We start from the raw sequence: 14,080 nt of genomic DNA, 5'->3' as shown, positions 1-14,080 counted from the left end.
CATGGTGACTGACAAATGCTTCTTCCAGAAAGGATATCTTCCTCTGACAAATGAATGAACACATGGAAGCCACACAATCAGTCGATCAGCGGTCCCTTCATGCCGTATTATTTCCGTTTCCGCTGCAGGGCCACATAAAACCTTTCATGAATTTGGCCCATGTTTTGTCCACCCGCGAGTTCTATCTACTTACAGAATTTGTCCAAAGGCGTCTGGCTGAATGTGGGGTGATTTTGACCCATGATGATGATTCCATTACGGGTAATAGGAATCATATGAATATACGATTCGAAACTCTGCCTGACGGCCTGCCTCCCCGAAATGGGTCTACTCTGAATCAAAATGTTCCTGTCCTCTTCCAATCTATGACCGCTAACGCTCCAACATCTTGCCAACGTTCCTCCAGTCACCTTTATAGTGTCGGATGGACTTTTATCGAAGACGCAGGATGTTGCGAACGAATATGGTATTCCCAGAGTTGCCTTCTGGCCGACCAGTGCCTTCGGTTTCACCGCTTACTTTTCCATTCCTCTGCTCATCGAGAAAGGATATCTTCCTCTCAAAGGTACGCAACAAATGTCAACATCATAGTTGTTTGTTCAATCAAGCAATCAAGCTGCATCCTGCAACCAACCAAGGGGATGGTGATATATGAAACTTTTAAGTCTTGCGTAGGTTAAGAATCTAGTATTGATGGCCGAACTGTTTTTCTTTATCCCCAAAATTTGGACGATTTCTAGATTTGTGCATGTCATTTTTGTGTGCAGGAGGTATGTTAATTTTCTGTGTATCAAAATCAATCACAATTTAAAATGTATCGCCCAAAGATTTATACTCCGATTTAAAATGTATCTGTAAATTTAATGTAGAGTAAAATAGTTTTATTGATAAAAACTTTTTGGGTATTTTTAAATAAAATCTAAAATTACAGATTCTAAGAATATTTCAAAATCTAATTTATAAAAAATATTCCAAAAATGATAATATAGACAAGTTTTCTCGTCCCAGAAAACAGTAATATTACGTGGGCTCTATGTATATAAACTATCTTGGTCTGTTTTCTAGCCGTGAGGAGAATCTTTCAACTGGGGCACATTGAGGCGTCACAATTTTTCGATGCGTCACGGAAAATGAACGAAGAGATTTTAAAAGGAATTAGACTTTGTCCAATCTGTATATGGGGTATTGCCCGAAACGTTTGACCGGGTAAAGGACATTGCTAATATTGTCCTAAGCATTTTCTTTACTTTATTCCTCCTATGAAATGGGGGTGTTTGATTTGAGTTACCTGTTTTATTATCATCTCTTTGGAAAATTGATAACAAAGTTGTTTTAAAATTGATCTAAATTCCTAAAAAGAAAGTTTTATAAACAAAGTTTACTTTAAGATATGGAAAGTATACTATGGAAAGTTGGTGGAATAAATACAATGGGTTAAGAAACTGAATAATCTTAATTATATTTTGATCTCTATGGGTGGAAATGCGTAGCTTACACGATCCAAACGGTCGCATATTATCTACCCACATCACATTTTGAAAATGATTGCGTTGTTGAAACAATTGTATACATGTCATATCTTTTGTAGTTTCAATCTGTTCTTCGCACTTTGGATGGAATTGCCATTGTACTTTGTATTGTGATGAATAATGTTTGTGTTTGACATATGAAAGCTGCCTCACCAAGGAATATCTTGATGAAGTGAAAATCACTTGCATCCCAGGAATGCCCCCGCGGTTGAGGGAGCTGCCCAACTTCCTCTTAGTCACAGACATTTCGGACCCTGGTTTTCAGAGTGGAATAATGGTAGGCCAAGGTACGTTATCCGCAGCTGCATTACTAGTTAACACATTCGAAGAACTGGAACGCCCAGTTTTGGAGGCACTCTCAGTTAACTTCCGTGTATATGCCATCGGTCCTCTACTGCTATCTCAATCATTTCATTGTAAGAGCAAAGAAGGACCCTCGGATGAATTGAGTATGTGGAATGAAGAAAGTTGCTGCCTTACATGGTTGGATACACAGAAACCATGTTCTGTCGTGTACGTTTGTTTGGGAAGCATTGCAGTTTTGTCCAACGAACAACTACTGGAATTTGCATGGGGATTGGCCTCCAGCAACCACCACTTTTTGTGGGTTATCCGGCCAGATATAGTTAATGGTGAATCTGCCATATTGCCAAAGGAATTCATTGAGGAAACAAAGGATAGAGGTCTGTTGGTGGGGTGGGCGCCCCAGATAAAAGTACTGTCCCACCCTTCTTTGGGAGGGCTTCTCAATCATAGCGGGTGGAACTCCACGTTGGAAAGCATAAGCGCGGGAGTGCCGATGATATGCTGGCCCTTTTTGGCTGAGCAACATATAAATGCGAAATTCATTTGTGAAGAGTGGGGAATAGGAATGCATTTAAAAAAGACGGTGAAGAGGGAAGAGGTGGCAGTGTTGGTGAGGAATTTGATAGGAGGAGAGGAAGGAGTTAAAATGAGGAAAAGAGTTGGAAAACTGAAACAAGCTGCGAAGCGCGCTGTCCAGGATGGAGGATCTTCTAACAACAACTTAGAGAAGTTACTCCACCAAATAATTCCTCAAAAGAATGCATCAAATTATAGCCCAGATGGTTGAGGCAGAAGTTTAAACGCGAATGTTGGTAGGTTCCGGTATCTAGTTTTTAATTTCATTTCTCTTTAAAGTTACCTACAGTTCTCTAATTTGTGGATCTTCAGGTAGCTCCAGGGTGTTCTCTAACCTCTCACAAAAACAAGGTAAAATAGATATAAGTTACCGAAGAAACATGGTATGATAGATATTCGCGGTCAAGGTAGTTAAGGTGAAGTCAGTAATTGTTGGGTTTAGCGTAGAGCTCTGCAAAGCTGATTTCAGTGTCAAACTCTTGGGTTATATGGTCGACCGTTCATCACTGGATGCTGGAGTGACTGATAATTATATTGGGGCCATATATAGGTAACATTCTTCCTGATTTCGCTCTAAGATGATCATTTAAGTTTTTTCAATGGGTATACATTGCTTTATATTATTTATTACTTCAAGCATGGCTTAATGGATACATTATCCTTGGATTTTTCAAGAAGTGGATATCTTGAGTGAATAAGTATCTTGCACATATAAGTAATACACTGCGTTTATATTAAATTGTGTATTTAAAGATATGAAATAGAAAAATACGATTAAGGATGTTTTAGTTTTGAAGTATTGAAAATAATTAAAATAATACGTTCAAAAATTAACCAATATGAATAAGCAGTTTATACAGATAAAGTGGGATTTAAATCTCTTTAAATATAAACCTAGCACCACCAGATTTGATATTAACATAAATAATTAAACACGGGTTAAAAGAATATAAATAAAGAAGTAAAAGAAAAAATATTTGACTAAAATGTTTGGTACATTTATAAAAAAATCACTATAAATTAATTATTTTCCAAATAAACAATAGATGAATAATAATTATTTCCAAATAAACAATAAATGAATGGTAGATAGGGGAATGATTTTCATTTAACTTTTGAAGTTTTTCAAAATTTTAGTAAAATTATGTTAAATTTTTTTTATAAAATAGAGAAAAAGGAGTATAAAGGAATTTTTCTTACCATATAATATTGTAAATAAGAATGATTTTAAATTCATTATATTTTTTTTGCCTTTTTAACAAATTTGAAGGGTTATATATAATTTGGATTTTTTAGTCAAATTTTCAATTTGAATTGTTTTGAATACATTCTTGAGTGCATATATGAATTTAGCATCATGAAAATTTTTTATAGGACTTTTATTCTAGAGATCAAAACTAAATGTATGAAAAATTTGTATTGCACTTGGATTGTGGAGAGTTAATAACTCAAACTTGTGATTCTAACAAATCCTTACCAAATTTTGGACAAATTCGACCAGAAAATATGCCCATAAAAGCTTCTGAAACATACAATAGGTAAAGTACCACAACCTTAAGTATAGCTCCATGGTGACATAATTTTTGTCCTCTTTACAAACATGAAAAATAATTAATTGATTGTTGGAATAAAATTATCTATCACTAATTTTAGAACATGTTCACATTAGAGAGTGGACCAAAGGAAACCATTAAAGGTACACTAAAGCTAATTATTCCAAAATTCCTTTTGATTATAGGAAGATTGAAAATGTAGATTTGTGGTACACGAAACCATGCACATTTTCTGGGTTGAATAACGATTGTGTTACCAAGTGTTGGAAAAGAATGGCTTTGTATATCAAATTTGTCATCTGGGAAATGGACATGACATGAAGACCCATCTCCACATCAGAATAAAGAGAATGGAAAGAAAGTGTGGATGTTAAAGAAACTTTGCACTTACTGCAAGAAAGGTGGACATCGAGAAGCTAAAAATAGGAAAATCTATTCAGAGCTTCATCTAAAAAAGGATAAGAAGATTGATGTTGATTCCTCATTGGTGAAAACAAGATAGTTGAAGAGGCTCTTGTATGCGAGCATACATTCTTCACTCATGTCTGCAAACGTGGAAAAAGAAGGTGATTTGAAGCACGAAATATCAAAGAAGGTCACAAACCGTTTCATCAACCCTAGAGAAGGGTGAACCCTAAACTTAAATACATAGTAAAAGAAGAATTGCATAAATTATTGGATGCAAGATTTATTAGTTATCCTATTTCATATAGTGAATGGGTATCACCTAATTTTATTGTGCCCAAAAAAATGGGAAAAAGAGAGTTTTCATTGGCTACATGGAACTTAACAAGACTACCAAGAAAGACCATTTTCCCCTACCTTTTATTGATCAAGTTTTGGATGGTTTTGCACGGAAAACATTATTTTCATTTATAGATGGTTTCAACGGGTACAATGAGATCCAAATTAGTACTGAAGACTAGGATAATACCACCTTCACATGTACATGGGGGATGTTTTCCTATATGGTCCTTCCTTTCCGCTTTTGTGGTGCCCTTGCTACCTTCTAGAGGGTAGTATTGAGTATTTTTTCCGATCTTGTTCATGAGTCAATTGAAATTTATATGGACGAATTCACTGCTTATGGATATGCGTTCCAAGAATCCCTCTATATCTTGTGTAAAGTTTTGAAAATATGAATTGAAATGAATCTCTCTTTTAAGTCCAAAAAAACATGATTTTCTTTATGATTGCAAAGATTTTTCTAGGCCACTTCCTCTCTAAGGAAGGGATTCAAGTTGACAATGACATTATTTTCATTAACAGAAGGGTCCATTTTCCTTAGAAAAAACGAGATGTTAGGAGTTTCGTAGGAATAGTTGGATATTATTGGATATTTATCAAGGATTTTAATAAGATGGAATCACCATTGTTTTTTTTTACTAACAAAAGATTCATATTTTTGTTGGAAAGACCAATGTCAATAAGCATGTGAAGATTTCAAGGAGAAGTTGATAACTATACTAGTTCTCAATGGCTCAAATTTGGCCTTTCCTTTTAATATTCACACAGATGCATCTTACAAATTTGTAAGGGAAACCTTGGGACAGTTGGAGGGTAAGTTGCCTTCTGCTATCTGTTTCATTAGTAGGAATTTATCGAAGGTTGAACTTAACTATACAATTACTGAAAAAGAGCTCTTGTTTATTGTACATTCCTTGAATAAATTTAGACAATACATTACAGGGTACTAAGTTTTTGTGCACACTGATCATGAAACCATTAAGTACTTGATGAAAAAACCGGATGTCAATGCTAATATTATTGGATGGTTATTTTTATTGCAATAATTTGATCTAACCATTATTGACAAGCCAAGGAAAGAGAATGTGGTTGCATATTTCTTGTATAGACTAACCTTGCCTTTACAGAATGAAGAGATCACATATTAACAGCTCACAGATGAGCAACTCTTCATCATTTCATTTATGTCACCTTGGTTTGATGACATAGAAAAATTCTTGGTTGTTGGACAATTTCTCCCAATCTATCCTCCAAGGAAAAGAGAAATATTTTGAAAAAGAGTACCCCTTACACATGGATTGGGGGTAACCTTTTCAGATTGGGCCCAAATCAGATTTTGATGAGATGTGTAAGGTAAGATAAAGCCTTTGATATCCTATTAGCATGCCATGATGGGCCTTGTGGGGGGAATTTCTTTACCAAGAAGACAACCTTCAAGATTCTCTAAGCAGGATATTATTGACCTACACTACATCAAGATTCTAGGAGGTACACTGCTTGATGTGATGAGTGTCATAGGATGGGTAAGCCCACGCAAAAGGATGAAATTCCACTACAACCTCAAGTGGTTCGTAAGCCATTTGAAAAGTGGGGTATGGATATCATTGGACTCGTTGACCCACCATTTGGACAAAAGTGGTATATTATTATATTTACATATTTTCTAACAAAGTGGGCTAAAGTGAAGGAAATTAAAGCAACAACAAAATAAAAGGTGGAAAAATTACTAAGGGAGAAAATTTTCTACAAATTTGGTTTCCCAACGGAAGTACTCACTAACAAAGGAACTCAATTCAATTCTAATTTGATAGAGGAGATAATAAAAAAATGTCACATGAGGCATAGGAAGTCCAACCCATATCACTCTCAAGAAAATGGGAAAGTGGAAGTGACCAACAAAGGATTGGAAGGCATATTTACAAAGGTTGTTGGCAGAAGCAAGATGGATTGGGAAGTTAGGCTTGTGGAGGCCACTTCAGCCTACAATACTACATGGAAGAACACCACCAAATTCACCCCCTTCAAGTTGGTTTATGGTAAGAAAACACTATTGTATATTGAATTTGAGTATACCACCATGAGAATAGCGACATGACTTGATCTAGACATCATACTATCTGAGGAGAGGACAAATTGATTCCCTTGATGAACTCAGATTGTAGGCTCTTATGCATACTGAAGTGGTTCAATTGACAAGACAGGTTTGGCATCAGAAAAAAATCAGGGAGAATACCTTACAGAAAGGTCATTTGGCCCTCTCATATGAATCCAGATTCAAGGACTTCAAAGGGGAATTGATGACAACATGGCTAGATCCCTACCCAGTGGAAACATTCTATGACAATGGATTTATTCAGATATAAACAATTGATGATGGGAAGATCCCACTTTTGGTTAATTTTTATAGGTTGAAACTCTACGAGAAGCCTCTGTCAAAGGAGGAATTTACCAATTCACACTACAACAAAACAGGAAATTTGCGCCAGACTTAGCACCACATTTTAGTGCATTTGTTTCTCAATTGGGATGAGCATGCTGTCTCAAAATCTGGCTCTATTGTACAATTTTTAAAGCGTCCTTTTTTGCGCCAAGTTTTGCATCCATTTTTATGCCAAATTTTGCATCATACTTTACACCAATATTTGCATTTGGTTTTACTTCTAGTCTTGTGCCATTTTTTGCATCATTTTTTGCTTCATGTTTTGTGCCATTCTTTACTTCTAGTTTTGTGTCATAATTTGCATCGAGTTTAATAGCATCTCTTGCATCTGATTTAGTTCCTTTTTTTGCATCTAGTTTGTGTCAGTTTTTGCATCTAGTCTTATGCCATTTTTTGCTTCTAATTTTGTACTTATTTTTACATCTATTTTTGCGTCAATTATTTTGGCCTTTTTTACACCATTTTTTGCATCCAATTTTTCACCATATGTTGAATCTGATTTAGTGCCAAATTTTGCATCCATTTTTGCATCCATTTTTGTGTTTTATTTATCTTCCTTTTTTGCATCCTATTTTGCACCATATTTTGGATCTAATTTTGCATAATTTGTTGCATCCAATTTAGCATCATTTTTAACACCATTTCTTGCATCTAATTTTGCATCCTTTTGAGCATCTAAATTTTAATCCTATGTTGAACCATTTATTGCGTCCACCTTTGCATCCCAATTTGTGTTTAATGTTACATTCAATTTTGAGCCATTTTTTACGTCTACTTTTGCATTTGCTTTTGAGCCATGTTTTGAATCATTTGTTACACCTGATTTCGCATCCAATGTTGCATCTCAATTTTCATCCAAATTTAACCCATTTTTATGCAAAATTTTGAACCGTTTTTTCTACTTTTGTGTCCAATTTTGCACCATTTTTTTATGTCCATTTTTTCATGCTTTTTGGTATCTAATTTTGCATCATTTTTGGCATCCAAATTTGCATCCTTTTTCTGCCACATTTTGTGTCCACATTTGCATCTCATTTTGCACCTAGATTTTAGTTTTGGTTTTCATATAGTTATGCATCATTTTTGGCATCCTTGGTTTCACCCTTTTCTAGTCCCATTTTTCATCTTGTTTTGTGTCTTTTCTTACATCCGTTTTGAACCCAATTTTACATCCTAATTTTACACTATTCTTTGCATCCTCATTTTGGTGTCCTTTTTTGCATCCTTGTTTGCGACCAATTTGGTATCCTGTTGTATGCCCTATTTTGTTCCCTTCTTTGTGTCTATTGTTGCACCCTTTTTAAATTCTACTTTAAAACCCTTTTTGTGTCATTGTTTACATCTTGTTTTGATGGCTAGTTTAACATACAATTCTACTCCCAATTTTGCATCCATGGTTACATGCACTTTTGGCTGCTTGTTTAGAGTTTTACTTTTATTTCCATTTATGACCCCCTTTATGGGTTCATTTTACTAGTTTTAATTACACTGTGAAATATATTACAGTTTCAAAATATCATTTTTATGTAGGATTTAATACAAGGTTAGATGAACATAAAACCCTCTCAGTTTATCCCGGAAACATAGGATACACTGATTAAGAGAAAGGTTGTTCTAAGGCTCCGGATACTTAGTAGATCAAGACCTAGTGTAGAGATTAATAAAAAGAGAAGGAATTCCTGGGAGTCCTCGCATGCAAGTCTTTTTGGAGTTTTTAGTGTAGCTGGGAAGTGCTCCTAGTTAGCTCTAAAGCTAGGTCCTACACATAAGAGAGAGAAAAAGGAACCTTCACAACATAATATCTTTATAATCGAATCTATCATAAACATATAAATATGAATGAATAAATAAATATAAATAAAAATCCCATACAATCATTAGTTAAATAGAATAAGTAAAGAATGAATAGCAACATACAAAAGGAAGAACAATTGATCTATATTAATAAAGGAGTTGGAGGAAAGTTACAACCATTAGATGTAGTTGTAGTATCACCTCCCCCAACTCTTAGCTCTAAAACTCTCCCTCTCAAGATAGATCTCAGCAGCGTGACAATACAAGAATTCCCATCCTTTTCTCAATAGCCAAGCCTCTAATATATAGGAAAGTGAAGGCTATGAGTATTTCCCAAATTCCTCATTAGTTCAATTTGGGCAAAAGATTTTGGGTGAATAATGTTTCCTCGTATAAAAATGGCCTTTTCCACTTTTTAGATACTTTTGGGCTTAGGAAAAATATTCTCCATGCTTTATGGCTCTTTCCCGCTTTTGCATGTTTTTCTTTTTTAGGAAAAATCTAAAGGTGAGGATAAAGAGATCACATTCCACAATATGAGTTTCTGAAAGTGAACAAGAGTGTCAAATTCTAGTTAACTCGAGATTTTTTCCTCCTGACTGAGTGAGAATTTTGGTAACAAAAGTTAAATGAAGGGGACAATTTGTTATAGACTAGGATAACATGGTCGTCATGGTACATACCTTGTATTATAGTCTTGTATAGTTTATGAGAAAGGGGTATTTCAACCAACAACATAGTTTTCTCCTCCAAGATGATGAGGAGGTATTGTCATGTATAACACATTTAAGAAGATATCACAATTCAAATTGATAAATTAATATTTGTAAACACATTTAAGGGGTAATTGACCACATTCATAAAAAAGATAGCAGCATTGTCATATATAAAAATTCACCATCAAAATATCATTGACAATTTTCAATATACATATATGACTACTAAATGAACACTTATCGCAAATATCATTATTCCAAGGTAAATTCACAACATTACATCCAAAAATAGTAATATCATCATACATAATGATTCTCCGTCAAAAAACATTGAAAGTTTTCAACACATATATAAAGTAGCAAGATAATACTAATAATATCCTCATCATCTTTAATCAAATCAACTAAGTTTCAAATGTGTGATTATCAGATCAAAATATTTTGTGAACACCATTATTCTAAGGTAAATTTACAACATCCATAAAAAAAATAGTAATATCATCATACATAATAATTCTCCATCAAAAAAATGTTGATAATTTTCAATATATACATAAAACAACAAGATAAAAATGATAATATCATCATCATATTTAATCAAATCAACTAAAAGTAAATGTGTGATTACAAAATAAAAATGTTTCATAGATATCTTTATTCTAAGGTAAATTCACAACATCCATAAAAAATTAAGAATCTCATCATACACAATAATTCTTCATAAAAGGAATGTAAGCAATTTTCAACATATTAATAAAGTAACAAGATAGTACCAATAGTATCGTCAACATTATTTGAATCAGCTAAAATTCAAATGTATAATTACCATATTAAGACATCCCAACCAAATATAGAAAATAACACATGGCTAGCTAGCACCAGAAAATTCATAATTAAGATCATCCTCATTATCATTTCCATGATCATCATCCTGACCATCCTGATAATATCATCCATGTAATCATCACCAACTCCAACACCATCCTGATCATCATCATCTCTAATATGTTATGTAATCTAAAAATAGTCTACATCATCATCTTCATGGTCTTTACCTGTAGTGTTCTCGAAAAAATATCAATATTACATGTTAGTACTAATTCTATAGCACAATGCATATTTTTATTAGAATCCTAGCTATAAAATGAGGCAGGAGATAATAACATTTAATAGTACTAAAAAATAAAATTAAAATATGGTTTACAATATATTGGAGATCCACTAAGATTACACTTGTAATTCACATTAAGTAGTAGAAGCAATTTTTAATGCATATGAAGTAAGTAATCATTTGTTCTTCATATTATATTGCGAATGTTTCTTATGATGTCCATGCACAATTAGAAAATTAAGAGTTAATGTAAGCTTTATTTCAAATTACAATTGTAATTAATATTAGAAATATAATTTTTTTTAACAAATAAAGAATGTCACATGAAAATGTGATTTTTTTTAATGAAAAATAAGTCGCATACAATATGAATGTCACATGAAATATTGAGTTGTTTTTAATGCATATACTTTTCTCTATGATAAAATGGATCCTAATGTTCGTTCAAGAACAAATACTCACAAATAATTACTTCATTTTTCCATTATCACACTTAATCCATTATACCTAGTGATGACAATGATTCCATTCAAATTGATTTGAACTCCCTAAATATAATGTAAATGAGAAAAAATCATGACCATGAGCACAACTGCAACCCCCTCCCTTTCCTCATCCACCATCAGAGACAATGAACTTCGAATTATGACCACGATAGCAACCCCTCCCTTGCCTTTTGTCCACCATCCAAGGCATTGAACTTGGAATTAAGAGTACTAATGTTTTTTTTTTTCTCTAATTAATCTCCAAGGAATCAAAACTTGATCAATATATCAAGGACTCCATCAAGGAATAGATATATCACAGGAGAAGCTCAATAGGCCTTGCCAAAAGAGTGTGAAATAACACTTATTTTTGTTTTATGAATAACACGAGTGAGTGGAATAAATGGTGGGAAACACTTACCAAGGAAAGGAAGAGTTTTGGTCCGTCCTTATTTATATTGTTATTTTTGCTTCTTAGAATGTAGGGAAGTGTTTAAAAAAATTCTAAAAATTATTTTAAATTAAAAAGAAAAAATTATTTGCTTACGTTTTTTATTTTTTTATAACAAAAAAAATATTTTATTTTTATAAAAATGGATTTTAAACATTCCATTCATGCTAAATTCATGATTTTATGATATAAGTTTAAATTATATATATAAAAAGTAACTTAATTCCATCTGTTGTGTCACTGAGATGGGTATTATACATCTCTTCCTTGCTAAGTTATAGGATGTGCGTGCATTTTCTTAATGCAATAAAATTAATTATACTCTTCATTATATCTTGAGATGTTCAAGTTGCACCTAATAAAAAAATAAAGTTAAAATAGGTTTTCCTTTGTCCTTTGTAGATATTTGTACCCATTAATCTTGGTCCTAATAGATTGATTGTCTTATGGTGGCCTTGAGTGGTCACTCCCATTAGTTGCATGCTTTTTAGTTTTCTGTTAGTGACATTTCTTAGGCTTGATAACATGTTATTTAATTTATGAATTTTTTTTATTGTCCATATTATTCTTAAATATGTTGGTTTTGAGCATGGTTTAGAAAAACGTTCCCAAAAGTTTTATAGACTGTATTTTATAATGTAATGATTCATTGCTTGATGAAATTGTTTTGGATATTTTTTTTAATGATCCATTGATTGATGAAATTGTTATGGATAGTTTTTTAGTATATTAACTTGTATGTGATAAAGTCAAAATTCACCTCTTTTTGAGATTTTCATGGGTCAATTTCCCTTAAGGCCATCAAGTTCACCATTCGGTCCCAAGTTAAGGAATCATGAAGTGGCCTTGTCCAAGCACTTAAATCTTAAAACATGTTTTTCTTAGTAACATTATACTTCCTTTTTGTGTAAATTCTCCATGAAAATAGTCTCATGGAACATGAGGGTCTCAATAGTAAACGAAAAGAAAGACTCCTACAAGAAGAATGGTACACAAAGAACCCATCAATAATGTTGATATAAGAAACAAAAATATTAAGTGAGGTTCTACCTCATATAATTACCAAATGGGGGAGGAATTTCCAAGTAGTGATTGATGCTTAGATATACTTAGGTGAAATGGATATTATTTGGAATGATCAGGACATCAAGGTTACCAATATGTTTACAACTTTTCGCATTACGACAATACAATTTTAGTTAATTAACATCGAGGACTACTACCATGTATCCAATATCTATGACTCCAATATCACAAATGGAAAACCTTTATTTCTCAATTCCATTTCTAGTGCAAGTAGTTTATACTCCCCCTCTCCATGGATTATTGGGACTGACTTCGATATTATCAAGTGTCTTGAGGAAAATAAAGGATGAATCAAAATATTTACCAAGATATTTTGTAAAATATAACATTAATACCCTAAAGTTGTCTCCATTAAAGTTCTCAAGCAATGAGTCTCCAACCCACACATGTGGATCAATGAGATGTAATACATGTGTGTGTGGTGAATAACTTAATACACTTTTCTAATAATTCCACAAACTTAAGTATTTCACTCTGTCACATAAATTGACCATAGTGTGACATAAGTAAACCAAGAGTAGAAATGAAACCCTTAGGCAACAAACATTCCCTAGTTCCTCAATTAGGTGCTTAAATGATGAAGTGAAAATGAAAGGGGAAAAGAGGTCTTCATGATTTAACCATGACAAACATGTGAACTAGTGTGACTAGGAGTGTATATATTCATATGTTGTCTAAAGAGGGAGTGAATAAATGAGTTACAATTCATTGGGCCTTATTTTTATTTCTTTTTCTTATATATAGGACTTAGGGAGTAAGGTTTTCATAAGTTTGGCACAACTCATAGATATAACATTTTTATTAATTTTCACTTCAACCTTAGCATTTAGACTTATATAAATCATTATAGTGTACCTTTAATGATTTTGGCTTTCACTTTTTGATTTTCTTTCATCACAAATGACAAAAGGGGAAATATTTTGCCACAAATCTATGAATTCTTAATGATAAAGCCATCATGTGATGAAAACAAATTAATGATGTTATTCCCTATGAAAATTATGGGTATTCTTGAGAAAATATTATTCTTGTGGATGTCTCGTCCCTAGTCTAGAGGGAGTGAGGGTGGACACCATATTATCCATATGTCATGTACTATGTTCAAGAGTAACAGTCGTAAGCCTAGTAAAGACACCAGTAGGGAGAAAGGTGGATTAGATAAACATCCTGGACCAATATTATTTGAGAATTTGTACTTTGAATAGGACTAACTACCATAAATGAAGTACATTAATTGAAGATAAGAATAGTCATAAGGATCGATATTTCCTGGTGTCAAATATTAT

General features: G+C 33.1%; 1 pseudogene; it reads left to right on the top strand.

The window, feature by feature from the left end:
* The first annotated feature begins 62 nt into the window (after positions 1 to 62).
* On the top strand, positions 63 to 2,635 carry LOC149254342 (7-deoxyloganetin glucosyltransferase pseudogene; annotated as a pseudogene).
* The last annotated feature ends 11,445 nt before the right edge of the window (positions 2,636 to 14,080 follow it).

Source organism: Pinus tabuliformis, chromosome 7, assembly GCF_031772625.1.
Source record: "Pinus tabuliformis cultivar Carrire ecotype Pingquan chromosome 7, CPIR1, whole genome shotgun sequence".
Taxonomy (NCBI): Eukaryota; Viridiplantae; Streptophyta; class Pinopsida; order Pinales; family Pinaceae; genus Pinus; species Pinus tabuliformis.
The sequence above is the reverse complement of the archived record's forward strand: the minus strand, read 5'-3'. Positions and strand labels throughout refer to the sequence as shown.